The sequence below is a fragment of the Python bivittatus genome, unplaced genomic scaffold (genome assembly GCF_059951505.1).
Source record: "Python bivittatus isolate LINGU-HERP-01145 unplaced genomic scaffold, Pbiv_v1 ctg000840_np1212, whole genome shotgun sequence".
In the NCBI taxonomy this organism is placed as follows: Eukaryota; Metazoa; Chordata; class Lepidosauria; order Squamata; family Pythonidae; genus Python; species Python bivittatus.
This window is the reverse complement of record NW_028277113.1, coordinates 41,572,876-41,588,739: the sequence shown is the minus strand read 5'-3', so window position 1 is coordinate 41,588,739 and position 15,864 is coordinate 41,572,876. Positions and strand designations below refer to the sequence as shown.

General features: G+C 40.1%; 3 non-coding genes across 3 annotated transcripts; all 3 read left to right on the top strand.

The window, feature by feature from the left end:
- Nucleotides 1-3,793: 3,793 nt before the first annotated feature.
- Nucleotides 3,794-3,866, top strand: TRNAA-AGC (transfer RNA alanine (anticodon AGC)). The gene has a single exon. It is a non-coding gene; the product is annotated as a tRNA-Ala (tRNA).
- A 469-nt stretch (nucleotides 3,867-4,335) lies between these two features.
- Nucleotides 4,336-4,408, top strand: TRNAA-AGC (transfer RNA alanine (anticodon AGC)). The gene has a single exon. It is a non-coding gene; the product is annotated as a tRNA-Ala (tRNA).
- A 694-nt stretch (nucleotides 4,409-5,102) lies between these two features.
- TRNAA-AGC (transfer RNA alanine (anticodon AGC)) lies at nucleotides 5,103-5,175 on the top strand. The gene has a single exon. It is a non-coding gene; the product is annotated as a tRNA-Ala (tRNA).
- The last annotated feature ends 10,689 nt before the right edge of the window (nucleotides 5,176-15,864 follow it).

Here is a 15,864-nt window from a genome sequence, read left to right as displayed (position 1 = left end):
TATGAGGGACATTATTTTTGCTTGGGTTTGGTTGACCTTCCTTAGATAGGTGACCTGGAAGAAGGAGAGGAGATAGGTGTGTGGGAATACAGGGACCTAAATATGTGGCAAGGTGTAAAGAGGACAAAGGCAACAAGCGTACTTGAGGGGAGTGCAGAGACAGATACTTGGCAGTGCATGGCATATGGCCCAGCTATCTGAGGGATCATGTTTCTCCCATTGTTTCTGCCAGTCTTGTAAGATCTGATATAGTGGGCATGCAGTGGGTCTTACATTTAAACCTGTTTCTTAACCTTGGACTTCAACTCCCAGAATTCCCTAGCCAGCAGATTTAAATCAGGGTCATCTAGTGGGACCCAGGAGCATGATTTCTCTGTTGCAACATCTGCCTTCTGCTCCAGACGTTCAACTAGCCCTGGCCCTGCTGTCCTTTGAAAACCTGGCTTTTCCCTCAGACTCTGAATTAGGTGGGGTATTTATTTATTTATTTATCTATCACATGTATATAGCCGCCCATCTCACACAAAGCGACTCTGGATGGCATACAACAAGGTTCCTGTGGGAGTGTCTGCCTGAACTAGATTATGTGAAATGTGTTAGTGGTCCCCTGATTACAGCCATCTTTTATTTGCTTCATTGTATTGGGTTTTGTTTTTAGCTTGTATCAGATCCAGAATCATTGTGGGTTGGGCCATTTTACCAATCTGACATAAATAAATATCAGGGAACATCTCTGCATTTGATTCATGGAAGTATGAGTTTTCTAAACCCAGTATTGCATTGGTCTTTGAGTGACACGCTGAATGCCATATACTTCAAAAAGTAATGGCTAATCCAGGAAAAAAACTAAAATTGATTTAATTTAATTTACATTGAATTAAAACTCAATATAGTTAATATTATAGTTAATTATTATTATTATTCCTCAGTCATTAAACATTTAATAACGCCTTTAGGAGATCTTTGAGTGCCCCATCCAAACCTTTTGATGAATGCCAGTGACTCTGGGGTTTTAGATAGTATATTTCTGGCCACAGTCACTTAATGTAAGTAACTTGTACAATCAAGTTTAAATTAAGCGCTCCTGCTTTTAAGGGTAAGCAATTTAGACATGTACTCAGTTTTAACTGGAAACTATAATCATAACCAAAATTTAACTTTCAGATTACATTCCCAGTCCACTCACTGATGGGCAAGCTTTTCAAAAGGCAAACTATTTACTTATAATCTTTCTTCCCTGCAGTGTGAAAAACTTTCTTTGCGTGCTAGATGTATTCTTGGTTCATGCAGAGCAACTGTGAGGCCCAAAAAGCCCACCAAGCACTTTTTGAATTGAACTCAAACCAAGATACTATCCTGCATTCTCTTGTGGTACACAGCAATTACTACAAACAGGTTAGGATGATACAATTGTACACCATGCAGGACAGTAATGAATCATACCAGGCATGTGCCAAATTTATATATTTGCATTACATGAAAATACTATTACAAAATACTCAAATTTACTGTAGTGCCTTTTGGAGCAGCGTAGCTGGTTTTTAAAGTCAAAAGGTAATCCCAAAATGTTTTATTACAAAAACACTTATACAAAGAAAACCATATGTTTGAAGAACTATTCACCTGTCATGTTCAAACTCTCCATCATTTGAGATGCAGCTCCATTGATCTGCATGGTAAGATACATACAAAATTTTTAATATCACGCAACATAAAAATTTAAGAACTTATTTATATTCTGCACCTTAAAAGTAAATGTATACAACCAAGTTACAAAAACTTCTGAATAGTCTGTTCATAAAAACTTCTGTTTGTTCTATACACTAGGAAACTAGTGGGGACAATTAATACAGCTTCTCTCAGTGTTGTACTATATATGCAGATGGGCACATTAAACATGCAGGAGAATAACTACAGTGGAAAAAGTGGAGAACTCTGGATGAATCTGTCTCAACCCAGTGAGCAGCCTTCTCCAACATAGTACCCTCCAGATGTCCTAGACTACAAGAATGCCCAGCCAGTGGAATATACAGGAGAAATCTGCTATATAGAGTGCATTGATAAACTACTTCTCATGTATTAAGCAAACATTTTACCATCTGAGTTAATTCACTTCACAGCATATAATGCTTAGTGCTTGGTGGGCCATTTCGCTTTGCTGAGGCATATGCTTCTTCACTGGCCAGTAATCACTAGCTGAAATTCCACTGAAGTATAAGTTTAAGACTGTAGACCAGTTTTTACAGTTTAGGTTATACATGCAATCGTGCACAAAATTAATCCTATTCAGTTCAATAAGTTGTGATTCTCCTGGTGTATAGAATATTTGTATAGCCATAGTGTCCTGTCTGTTCGGACCCAAAACAAATTTTGAAACTGCAACATGAAACTTATTCTGTTTTTATTTATTTTTAACCATGTCTGCTTTTTTTTAGGATAATTGGATGAAAAAGAAGCTAAAATTATAATATTTAATATTATAAGGAAGATAATATTTAGGCAGATGTGATTAATCATGCTACAAAGGAAGACTCACCAAAATAGCTTGTTCCTATGGTTATTAAAGGTAAAAACTAATTTCATACATAGTTATCCTTTTCTTTCTCTTTCAAAATACTATAAAACCAACTAAATACAAGCAATGCTATTGAGGCAGTCTATTTTAGATTGAGAATATTAATTACTCCTTTTATTCATATTTACACATCACATTTATGCTAAAATCATCACTATATTACACAACAAAAATAAATAAAACAAAAACTAAAAACAGTATTTTTAAAAACATTAAAAGCAGTATAAAGAACTGCTTTAAAAGATAAGTAATCTTAATTTCTGCTTAAGTTTTAACAGTTCTTACAAGAACTAATATTTGATACTATGTACCAGGGCAATGGTTTCCTCACACTATCCCTTTTCCATTTTGTGTTATATCTCTTGCTATTGTACTGCTTTATTGGCTGGTAGAGGTTGTGGCCAAGTGTACCAGTTGCACTCGCCTGGAAAGAGAGGACCTGGCAAGAGTAACTCATGTCTGTATCACCACTAGGAGAGATGACTGCAAAAGTAATCCTAGATATCAGATATTGACATAGTGAGACAGCTATGGCTGGTGAGAAGGAAGATCATAGGAGCAACTAGGATGAGGAGGAAAAACTGCCATATCAGACTATAGGTATTTTGATATTACCTTGAGGAGTGGTAGCTTTTATTAACTCCTCACTTGATTCTGAGATCCAGCCTTACTACTCGCAGTTCCATGCTTGTAGGAATTAATCATAATGAAGCAGTGTATTTCCAAGATTCAATTAAAATTGAATGCTTTCTTCAGACTGATCAGTCTTCAAAATAGCATTGCCCTTGGCAAATGACACATGCCTCTCTTCATCACCATCGATAAGGCTCTCTGAGCATTTAGTGCTGTTGTTACTACAGTAGAGTATCTTTTAATTTTTTTCAGTAATCTCATATATGAGTGTGTTTCAGGCCTCAAAAAATCATATTTGGATTTAGTGAACATTCACCTTTAACAGACCTCCTTTCCCTTGTCTATTAAATTGAGGATTTAGTATATTGGTTTTTAAGTATATAATGTGAAATGTTATTTAACATATGAAGAGGAATAGATTTAAGACAAGCTGTAAAACACTTAATTGCATTTTTCACTTTTAATTAAGAAGTCAGCTGAAGCAGAATACCCAATCTGTATTAATCATACTGGTTAATATATATAGCATGAAACCCTTGGTCTTTGTTTACTCTTAAATGGAACACTGAAAGGTGTATGTAAGAAGGGGAATTAGCTCAAATGGTAGAGCGCTCGCTTAGCATGCGAGAGGTAGCGGGATCGATGCCCGCATTCTCCAAGATACTGTTTTCTTTACATTACATTTTCCTCATATAGCTACTAGTTAACAGTTCCTTTGTTAGGCAAATTGCTAGTTAATAATCCAGGATGGATTATTACTATGCCAGTGAGTGTTGTGAACCACTGTGCTTTTGAATGAGATATCCCATCAAAGCTTCTTCGAAGAGATGACACTTAAGGGAGGAGGAATGTTGGAATGTATCTGAGGGAGAGAAACAGATTTGATCATTCAGAATGGGAAGAGAGAATGAGAACAGTTGGCATATCACAGTTTCAGCTGGAATTAGCTGACTGGGGGAATCTGGCTTCGAAGAAGTATATTTTGGCCCCCTTTATATTGCTTTAAGTTTCTTCCAAAGGAACCAAATATGAATGCTATATTTGGGGAGGTGAAGAATACATTGTTGTATTCTGATCCATTCATTTCCTGTGATGACTCATCAGAGGTTAAGTATGGACTGTCAGGAGGGGAATTAGCTCAAATGGTAGAGCGCTCGCTTAGCATGCGAGAGGTAGCGGGATCGATGCCCGCATTCTCCAGGGTATGGTTTTCATTTTAACAGAAAGAATGTGCAGGGGGATATATTCAAAGTAAGTCACATATATTTCCATATTCTCCAATATATGCTTTTCCTTTTAATAAAGGGAATATATGGTAGAATCATACACTGGAATTCTGGGATGAATATTTAAAAAAAACTTTTCTGAGAATACTATACTATACAAAACAAATATGTGGGGAATTAGCTCAAATGGTAGAGTGCTTGTTTAGTATGCAAAAGGTAGTCGGATCAATGCCCACATTCTCCAGGAAATGGTTTCTTTTTTAGGGTTTTTTTTAACATCATGGCGATTTTAATTATAAAGCTTTGCTTTTACATAGGATGAATGGAAAACAAATATAGCAGAAGTATTCATTCTTTTCTTCACATAAGTGCCTAGGTAATGGCTGCAATCTTAGGACATAGGACTGGCTAACTAAACATAGAAAGAACATTACAAAAACAAGTATTTAGTATTTGCTATTGTTTTCTCACAAGCACAAACTTCCAACTCCCAATTAGTTTAACAGACTATACAGAAAGAGTTCAAAGGGCTTGTTTTCATTATAGACTGTTGCTTGGTAATTTTGCCACTGAATCAACAGTGTGAATCAGCAGAAATGTGTGAGATAGTTGCCTGGTCTTTCTGACAAGGCTTTCTATACAGAAGCTTCTGGACAAGAGCTGGGGGAGGGGAATTAGCTCAAATGGTAGAGCGCTCGCTTAGCATGCGAGAGGTAGCGGGATCGATGCCCGCATTCTCCAATTCTCTTTTAGTCTGTTTTAATAAGCAGAACTTTTTTGTTATTTGGAAGAGTACACGCTGCATATTTACAAAAGACTTTTTGATCAACAGCACGTCATACAGAATGAAGAGGGGAAAAAAGGAACCAGCCTGTTCTTTATCTTATCTTATTATTTTCTAGGGTTGCTATGATTATTCAAATATTATTCTTGGAAAAATAGTTATTCTCCAGTAGCAATACAATTGTACCCTTAATTTTATATTAAGATCGAAACAACAGTAAAATAAAATAAATTAATATTATTAATTTACAAAGTGATTACTGTTATGAACACTTTTTAGTTTTATGTCAGTACATAACAGTAACACTTCACTGATTTAGATTTGTGTAAAGAAATAACCTTGATAAATTAAGTACTGTTCGATATGTTTGTTCCACAGAACAGAACCCATTTTTTTGTAAATCATTTGCTATTTGTATTTATTTATATATTTGCTCACTCGGTTTATATCCTGCCTCTCTGAACACAAGCAGGCTTATGGCAGAAACCAAACATATAACAAATAAGCATAAAGTAATTACATGCAGATAGTAAAAAAAGCTAATCCTTAAGGCCTAATCAAATATATGTCTCTTAATTAATCTGCTGGAGACAGAGGGGGCAAAAACACCACTCCCAAGAAGACTGGGACCAATGCAACAGAATATTCTCTCCAATCTGCCCAGTTCAGAGACTGCAGGCCTTTTGTGTGAGAGAGAGATTTTTAACAGGAATAGCAGACCCTCAAATGGTCAGGCCTTAAGCATCACACCAAGCATTAGCAACCAGTGTAGATCTTTCAGTTTGGGGAACATGTGACCTCAGTACATACATCAAGTAGCTGCCTGTCTGCTGTTTTTGCACTAATTACAGCTTCCAGAAACATTTCAAGTAGCTCAGGAACAGTCACAGCTGGCACACCAGGTATAATTGAGCAAACACACTCCTTGCCACAGCTGCCACCTGGGAATCTAGTGACAATTGAGGATCAAGGAGCAATATTTATGTATTTGTTTCCGCATCATTTTAGTACATCTGGCTTTGGGCTGCAGTTTACCTTGCTGCCAAATTGGTATTAGTTCTCAAAAAGACAGAGGGTGTTCCTTACATGGAATGGGACTCCCATCTTGGAGATATAGGCAAAAACACCTGTACTTCTTTGTACAGAATGCCCTGCTCTCCTAGACCAGTTCCTGCTTGATTCTGGATTTATTTTATTTTGTTAGAGCTGTTCTGCTTCTCTGCAGTAGATTCAGGCAAATTATCAGTTCTACAGGAAACTTGAGGGAGGGATTATTTCTAACATCAGTGCCCACAGCAGCAATTGTTACTTCCTTTCTCTCATAGATCTAATTGCAATATTGTCACAGTTTATTCTGTCGCCTAGCATCGTATGTAATGTAAATGAAGTAATATTTTTATTAACGTTTAAATACAATTTGATTTAAAATGAGGTATCAGTTTTTTTGTCATCTAGAAATTCCCCATCAGCTGACCAGCCTACTACTACTTAAGAATTAAGTAGTATATTTGATAGTTAGACAAGAATGATCTCTTTTGAACTATTAAGAGTTTAACCTAAGCTCATAGCCTTAAATTATTAAGAGCCTGGCTTCAACAGACCAGTAAAAAAGTGTAACCCTCTTTTTCTTTCCACCCGTTCCTATGTGTCCATTACAAAATGCCTCTGAAATTTGCTGGGCACAGCTAGTTGCTTCTGTGTCCTTGTGGGAGATATTCCTTCCAAACAGTCCTGTTCTCTTTATGCATACAGATAGCCCTCAGGTTACAACAGCAATCGGGACTGGGATTGCCATCGCTTAGCAATGTGGTCATAAAGTGTGACATTACATGACTGCATCACTTAGTGATGACAATCCTGGCAGTCCCGGTTGCTGTGGTAACCCCAAGACACACAGGTCTTTAACCAGGAAGCAGTGAGAGTCCCAGGTAAAGAGTGCAGAGCTGCCATGGGGGAGGCCCTGGGAGGCCCAGTTCAGGCTGTGTGCAAGTGAAAGGAGGCTGGAGAAAGCAGGGCACAGCTTGGCATAAGTGAAGGGAAGCCAGGAGAAGCAGGGCGCAGCTTGACGGGAGTGCAGGGAGGCCGGGGGAACCAGGGCACTATGTGAGCACAGGGAGGCCAGGGGAAGTAGAGTGCCGCATGAACACAGGGAAGTTGGGGAAGCGGGGCACTGCACGAGCTCAGGGAGGCCAGAAGGACTTACTGGAATGATTTGCAACCTTCCCTGCTGGCTTCCCCATTGATTTTGCTTGTGGGAAGCTGACAGGAAAGGTGACAAATGGCAATTATGTGGGGCACTGCAACCATCATAAGTGCAAACTGGTTGCCAAGCACCCAAATCGCAATCACATGATGATGGGATTGCTGCGACAGCCAGAACTTCGAGGACCAGTGGTAAGTAACAGTTGGGAGTTCTGCTATTGTACCAGCCTCCCTGCTGCATGGCAGCCTCCCTGCCTGAGCTGCTGGAGGCCATCGCCGGGCTGGCGGTGGAGTTCCCCAGGCTTATGGTTCTGGGGGATTTCAACCTGCCGTCCCTGGGGCGGTCCTCAGACGCGGCTCGGGAGTTCATGGCTACCATGGCAGCCATGGACCTGTTGCAAATGGTGCGGGACCCAACCTGAGACAGTGGTCACATGCCAGATTTCGTTTTCTTGTCGGAGCAATGGCAAAGTGATCTGAGGGGAGATTTACAGCTTTCCCCATTGTCATGGTCAGATCACATCCTGGTGACCCTGAGTTTCTCCTATACCACCCCCCTCCGCAGGGAGGCAGGACCCATGCGATTGGTCCGCCCCCGGCACCTGATGGACCCGTCAGGGTTTCAGAGGGAGCTGGGGGGTATTCCTGTGGACCTGCTGCACAGTCCAGCGGAGGCCTTGGCTGCTGCTTGGAATAGGAAGGTGGCTGGGGCCTTGGACAGGATCACGCCTATGCGACCTCTCTTGCCGCATCAGCCCCAACACTCCCGGTGGTTTATGGAGGAGTTGAGGGTGCTGAAGAGGGTCAAGAGACATCTAGAGCGCCGCTGGAGGAAAACAAAGACCGAATCCGACCGAACACAGGTTAGAGCCACTGTTAAGGCCTACACTGTGGCAATAAGGGTGGTGAAGCATCAATACTTCTCCGCCCTTATTGTGTCCGCAGAATGCTGTCTGGCGGCCCTGTTTAGGATCACTAGGTCCCTCCTTGGCAAGGGGGATGTGGGGGTTCATTTGCAGGGCTGTGCGGAGGAATTTTCAGAGCATCTGCAGGACAGAGTCGCTCGGATTCATTCCAAGTTAGACTCCGAGCGTGGGGCAGGGTCTGGGGAGATACCAGGGGACCATTCTTACCCAGTTATCTGGGACAAGTTTGATCCTGTAGCTCCTGAGGAAGTGGACAGGGTCCTAGGAACTGTGAAGGCCACCACTTGCCATCTTGACCCATGCCCCTCCTGGCTGGTGAAAGCAGCTTGGGAGGTGACGTGGTTGGATCCGGGCGATGGTTACTACATCCTTGCAGGAGGGAGTGTTTCCGGCCACCTTCAAGAAACCCTCCCTGGATCCTACCATACTGGACAACTTTCGTCCAGTCTCCCACCTCCCCTTTTTGGTGGTTGAGAAGGTGGTGGCTTCACAGCTCCAAAGGATTCTGGAGGAAACGGATTATCTGGACCCTTTCCAGTCAGGTTTCAGGCCTGGTTATGGAACGGAAATGGCATTGGTCGCACTTATGGATGATCTCTGGCGGGAGCGGGATGGTGGAAGTGCGACCATCCTTGGTCTCCTTGATCTCTCAGTGGCTTTCGATACTGTCAACCATGGTATCCTATTGGGACAGCTCAGGGACTTGGTGGTGGGTGGCACAGTCTTGTGCTGGTTCACCTTCTTTCTTCAGGGCTGATCCCAATCGGTGTTGATAGGGAGTGAGAGGTCCCATCCTCGGCCCCTCCTTTGTGGGGTGCTGCAGGGTTCGGTTCTCTCCCTGCTCCTTTTCAACATCTAGATGAAACCGCTGGGTGAGATCATCCGCCACCATGGGATGAGGTATCATCAGTACGCTGATGATACACAATTATACATCTCCATCCCAGGTGAAGTAAGTGATGCCGTGACTGCCCTTTCTCGGTGCCTGGAGGCTGTAAGGGTCTGGATGGGGAACCACAGGCTTTGGCTGAACCCTGGTAAGACGGAGTGGCTGTGGGTTAATGGCTCCCCTGTATCCGGGACTTTGTCATCTTTGGTGCTGGATGGTGTGGGGTGGGGAGGGAATACTTCAAGCAGGGGGATGGCTAGCCCCATAGTGGCCAGCTGTCCACAGCCTGATTTTCCATCTTCTTGGATTTTCCTTTTTTAGTATTGTTTTAATGCTGGATGCTTTTTTAGTATTGTTTTAATGCTGGATGTATTTGTGTTTTAGATATATTTATAGTTTTTAATGTTTTTTGTAAGTCGCCCAGAGTCCCCTATTGTGGGGGAGATGGGCGGGGGAGAAATCCAACAAATAAATAAATACATACATACATACATACATACATACATACATACATACCACTCATTGAGCACCATTGCAACTTTGAACAGTTGCTGAATGAGTGGTTGATAAGCGAGGACTACCTGTATGGAATTCTGAACTTTGCTGAGCTATAGAACACTGTGTCCTAACCTTACCCAGGTCGGACAGCCTCTGGCTCTCTTGCTGTTTCCAGAATTTCTCTGTGTTGCTTCTGAGAACTGATCTTGAGATCTCTACAGATTCTCTTCCCTTGAGTGGATCTACTTCTGGGGTCTCCTGACTACTGTAGAGAATCTAGATGGTCAGGTCTGTTTCCAAAGTTTCTTGCCCTTTTCATCTCAGCTTTGCTTGGAGCTTGGACCTGGATATGGTTTCTGTATTCCAGCTGTATCTCCTGTAGATATGTGCCTGGTTTCCAAGGGGTCTCTGAGCAATCCATTGCTGCCAAGAATAGGAGCTACCTCCCTGCATAGCAACTTCAGTTTCTAATTACTTGAGCTCGAGCAAGTCAATGCTTTCCATTGGGGAAATTAGGTTGGTTGCCCTGGTTTCCAGTATGATAGTCTTGAAATTTGACATGACACAAAGATGTCTTCCGACATCTTAATATCATGCAGGAGAGCTCCACCCCCAATGTTCACCTAGCTATTCCATTATACCTGGAAGCTAAATACTGTATAAAAATAAGTATGCAATCAGTATGCTTTTGTGTATGCAAGTCATGTTATGGTTCTACTAAAAAGAATTTAAGAAAAAGGACATCCATTTACCTGGGATGGTATAGGAATTCCTGCTGTGGGCAGGGGGTTGGACCAGAAGACCTCCAAGGACCTTTTGACCCTATGATTCTAAGAAAAAAGGGAGAACAAATGCTTAACTACCTATCCCAGGTTATGGATGGTAACAAAATAAATTGTAAACTGTCCCAGGTTAGACTCCTGCATGACTGTCAGCAATATACATTAAAAAAAAAAAAACTTTAGAAGGGAAATATATATTTTGGACCCTGTGCTGCTTCTAGTGTTCACTTATCCCACTCCTACCACTGCCTAGTGACAAGGCTGAGATTGTAAAGTGAAAGGTTGGAGATATCCAATCTTGTCTCCTAGAAAATTTTGGGTCTATGCCTCCTAGCTCAGTCTCCTGTCTTGATGTAACAGTTCAGTGATTATTGCTGCCACCACTTTTCTTTCAGGGTAGTGCCTTACCTGGTGTTCTCCTAGCTCCAAGATGGGAAAGAGAGAGGGCTCCCGTAGCCTGTGTTACTTTTCTGGAAAAATGAGGGGGAAAATACACTTCATAGCTCTACTTACAACATTGAGGCATATGCCTGGTAGAATCAGTCTATTCTCCCTCTATTTTGTGGGGAGATAGACCAAAGTTACAACAGATAAATAGAATAAAACTTATTTTTAAAAAAATAAAGAATGTAGAAAATAATTACAATTTCAATTATTGTCACGCAAATATTTAGTGGTAAATGAGATAAAAATAAAGGTATATTAAAATGTCTAACCATAGACATCAATTAGAAAGGATCTCCATTAGAAAAGCATAAAGGAGAATAGAGGGCTCCAAGTAGACTACAAGATGTTGTTTGTCTATTATGTAAAGCACACAGACCAAGCTTGCACAGAGAAGATAAACACCAGAGACAATAAATACGACTTAAATAGCACACACCCAAAAAATTCTTTGCAGGCTTTCCTGTTCCTGGATCAAGAGGCCCTACTTGAATGTCATGTCTTAGTCACTTTGAGGTTGGACTATTGCAATGAACTCTACGTGGGGTTGCCACTGAAAATCACTTAGAAGCTACAGCTGGTCCAGAATGTGGTGGCACTAGCTATGATAGATAAGCCTCGCTGTGCCCACATAACACCCCTGATTTGTGAGCTGCACTGGTTACTAGTTGGCTTGTGGGTACAATTCAAGGTGCTGGTTATTACCTATCCAGCTCTACATGGCATAGGACCTAGCTACCTGAAGGACCACCTGTCTCCTTTAATGTCTGTCCATCCTGCGTGTTCCAACACACAGGATTAGTTTGCTTCATGTCCTATCAATTAAGAATGCACCTGGTGGGATCCAGGAAGTGGGACTTTTCTATCACTGCACCTGCCCTTTGAGATTCGCATGGGTCCCACCTTGCCCATCTTTAAGCATTTTTTTTAAAAACTTGGCTTTTCTCTCAGGCCTTGGGTTGAGATGGATGGATGGACAGGTCCTATGGGCTGTTAAAGATTTGGAGAGATGTTCCCTTAACAGTTGCTATTTTATGGGTGTTGTTTTGTTGTACACTACTATTGTTTCTAACTCTGTGAAGCCACCCAGAGTCATTTGAAGTAGGGTGGCTTAGAAATTTAATAAATAAATGAATAATCCCCTATTGAATAGACAACTCTTGAAAAAGATTTACCTATACTCTAGTTGGTTACCTGGGAAACCCTTCTTCCTGCAAATTCCAACTTAAATTTAAATCTGCAGTTGATGGGAGATATTAAATCACACTTGTTTCCAGCCTCCTTCAGCAACTTCTGCCTCAGTTTTTAAAAGACAAAAACTTCATTTGTAGCAGAAAGGATGGAGTTTGGGGGTTAATCTCCCTGTGTATGTGGTCCCGGCTATGACTCATTTCAGAAAGTTTGCAGTCTGCCTGGCATGCAGCTGACAATCTTGAGTCCTATGAATGCAGGCTGGCTTCACAACAGCCTGAGATATATTTTAGCTACTTATTTGTTGAATTTACATCCTACCTTTCATTCAGGAATGCAAGGCAGCACACATAAACAATACCTCCCCCAGTTTTTCCTCACATTGCAACCCTGTGTGGTAGGTTTGCCTAACAGTCACCCAGTGGGCTTGCATGGCTCAGCATGGGCTTGAACCTAGATCTGCCCAGTACCAGTCCAATAAGTTAACCATACTTTTTGATGCTAAGAAATTACTATTTTGTCTAATTTTGGTACTGCTTAATAAGCTTCATTGACAGTTTGTTTTCAAACACAAATGGTCAAGGTCAAATGGAGCTGTCTAAAACAATTGTGGTGTGTCCCTTTTTGGTGTATCCTAGAATCTTTCACAAAGGTGTTTATCTTATTATTTCTCATACTGTAAAATGATAACATGTATTTAAGGCATTTTTAAAAATCCCCAAAATGAACATTTCCTCCATCAAAATGCGATTATGTTTCAGTGCTGTGGTATGAACAGATATATGGCTAATTGAAATAATTTTGTTATCGAGAATACGTGAATATATGTATATATACTTTTCAATTTCCGATTGGCAGTCTATTTCAATATATTTTAGCTAGCTATCTTTTGCTGAAAAGAGCACCGCTTGCTCTATTAGTTTCTGTATAGAATTTAATATATAAATATAACATATAAACTTTGTAGGGAAATTAGTATTTCGCTACAAAGATTAGTAATCATTTATTGTCCCTTTTCCTGGCATAATGTTTTTCTTAAAAATCTTTTTACAACTGATTAACATTGTTTTATTTATGTGCACCACTGGGAAAAAAAATAAGACTTGTAATTCAGCTTCATTCAAGTTTCAGGTTTGCCTCTATCTCCTCCTTGTGGTTATAATTATTACATCAAACACAAATATTTTTCCAATAGCAGCAGTGGTATAAAACCTATGCTATTTTGTCCAACAGTAATCCTCTTAGCCTATTTTAGAAAATAGTTTTGTTGTGCTGCATGGATTTATGCTGCTTATGCCAAGGGAAAAAATTATAAGTCTGAGCTATTTGCTATGCAAACTGAAACCAATTCAAGGTTTAAGTAGTGGCTTGATTAAACTATAAACTGCTATTGTCCTATAACTTGTATATTCAAGCCTATTTCAAAATTAAGTCACTTTTAGTGTGACCAAGAAACAAGGCTTATATAAAAGATGGGAGGCAGAGTTGATATTTGGTAGAATCAATGTAACATGATGTTTTGGAGAGTAAATTTCACTTTCTTCAGTATAAAATATTGTTATTTTTGTGTTGCACAGATGAGAAAACTTGCTAACAGGAAGTTTCAACAGATGGCATACAATGTTTTGCATGTAGGCTGTAGGTACCTGAGTTTTTTTATATAGGAACAAAGCATCTGATCATTAATGTAAGAGATCTTAAAATAAATGAGAAGTGGGCATGTAACAAAGCAAGGTGCCCATGATCAGCACATAATTTTTATTTCAAAGAATGTCAAAATAGTAAAGCCCTGTAAGTTTTCCTTAGAAAATAAAAATAAATGCCATGTGCAGCCCAGCACGCCCAGAAAAGGGATGAAAGAAAGCAGATAGTAGGAGTGTCCTGCAGAAGGGGAATGGGGACGACAAATAAAATGTTTTGTAACCAGTTGTGTTCCCTAAGATAGTCATTTTGAGAGGGGTAAGGCTTCTGATTGCCATTTTGCCCATGTTCTTAAAATTCCAGATGTGCCAAAGAGCTGAAAAAGGTTGACAATTTCTGTTCCACACCCACCTTACCTTTTATTTAGGATGCCTTCCCTCCAAACGTACAATGAATAGGTGAGAAATATCAAATTCTATCATCTGTCTACTTCTCTATGTTGAAATGGTCACAAAGAAGTTTAACAGCAAGTCCCCATCTGATTAGTATTACTGATGATGAATCCAGTTGGTCATCATTTTATCATAGGGACTAAAAACAGCTGTAATTTGAAATTGTTTGTATGGGTATTTGTCAGCCCTATGAGGCAGACCAAACCAAGGAACAAATGTCAGGTGTGCCTAAAACTATTTAAGATTGGCTACAGCAACAGAATCTTGTAATGTGAATATGCTTCTCTTCCTCTTTTATCTTCGTGGGAATTTCGGAGGGTGTCTGTCTGAGATGCTTTTGGACCCCTCCCCCCTCGTCTAGGCTTCTGCGGTGTTTATCTGCTCATCACCTTGGTAATGCATCTTCCCTCTCTCTGTCAAGGTTATCCTCTTTGATCTCTACAATATTTTTCTTTTAATTTAAAAGGGTTGTTTATTTCCAGGTGCTAGTACTGACCTTTGATTCCCAAATGCTTGGAAAGAGAAGACATTGAAATACTTCCTTTTCCATTCTTGACTTGAATGTTTACCCAATTATACAATTCCCCTGTCTGTACATGACATACTGAAGCATAAACAGGCTGTGTTCATACAACATGTTGGGCTAAATTATCATAGTCAGCTTAGGGCTCCTTTATGAACTGACATATTAGCGATTGTTAGGAGCAGATTTTTCAGTGGTTAACACGTTGTATGGCTCTGACTCAAGTTTCAAAGCCTCTGTGCTAGTTCCTATTTTTTGTCTAAGTCTCCCCCCCCCACCAAAGTTTTATTTTCATTCTGTAAGATTTGCTGGGACCAATTCTTTTCTCTTGTTTGGATGAATACTTGTATGCATTACACTGGCATATTAATTTTGTTTTGAATGAATTCTGGTCATTTGGTTTTCATAGCTAATAACTTATTGGAGCTGCAGCCTCAAACCATCAATGAAGAAATGATACCACATTCCAACAAAAGTAATTAAAATTCTTGAACTACCCTCCTTAGAAAATTTTAAAACCATTTTTGATGGTTTTGGATCAGATTTGCTTTTTGTTATATATATTCATTCAATTATATAATTTCATTTATCATTGGATTTTTCTTATGCATTTTAGGGGTACAATGGAGATTACTAAATAATCCATTGTTAATGTAATTGTTTAGTTTTTTTAAACAAGTCACACTGCTAATATCTGTATTTGTCAGGAATACTTTATCACTTCTGATTGGTGGCAGAGGTCACAAGTTATTTGCAGAAAGTATCACCAAGGTCAAATCATTAAATGCCTTACACATTGTCAATTTCTCAGCTAAAAAAAACTGCTTTTGGCAGCCCCAGAAGTCAAGTGAACTCTGTATCTCATGGTGTTTTCTACTGCTTTTATTTGCTAGATTTATACCTGGCCTTTTGTTTAGGTTGGGGCAGCATACAGCATTCTTTCCTCCTATTTTTCTCTACAGCAGCAACCCTTGGAATAGGGTTTGGCTGAGCATGTGTGTGAATGACTTGAATTCCCCTAAGGGTAGATTTAGTGCCAGTCCAACATTTTAAGCACTACATCACAAGACTTTCAGTGATATCATATACTGTATGTGT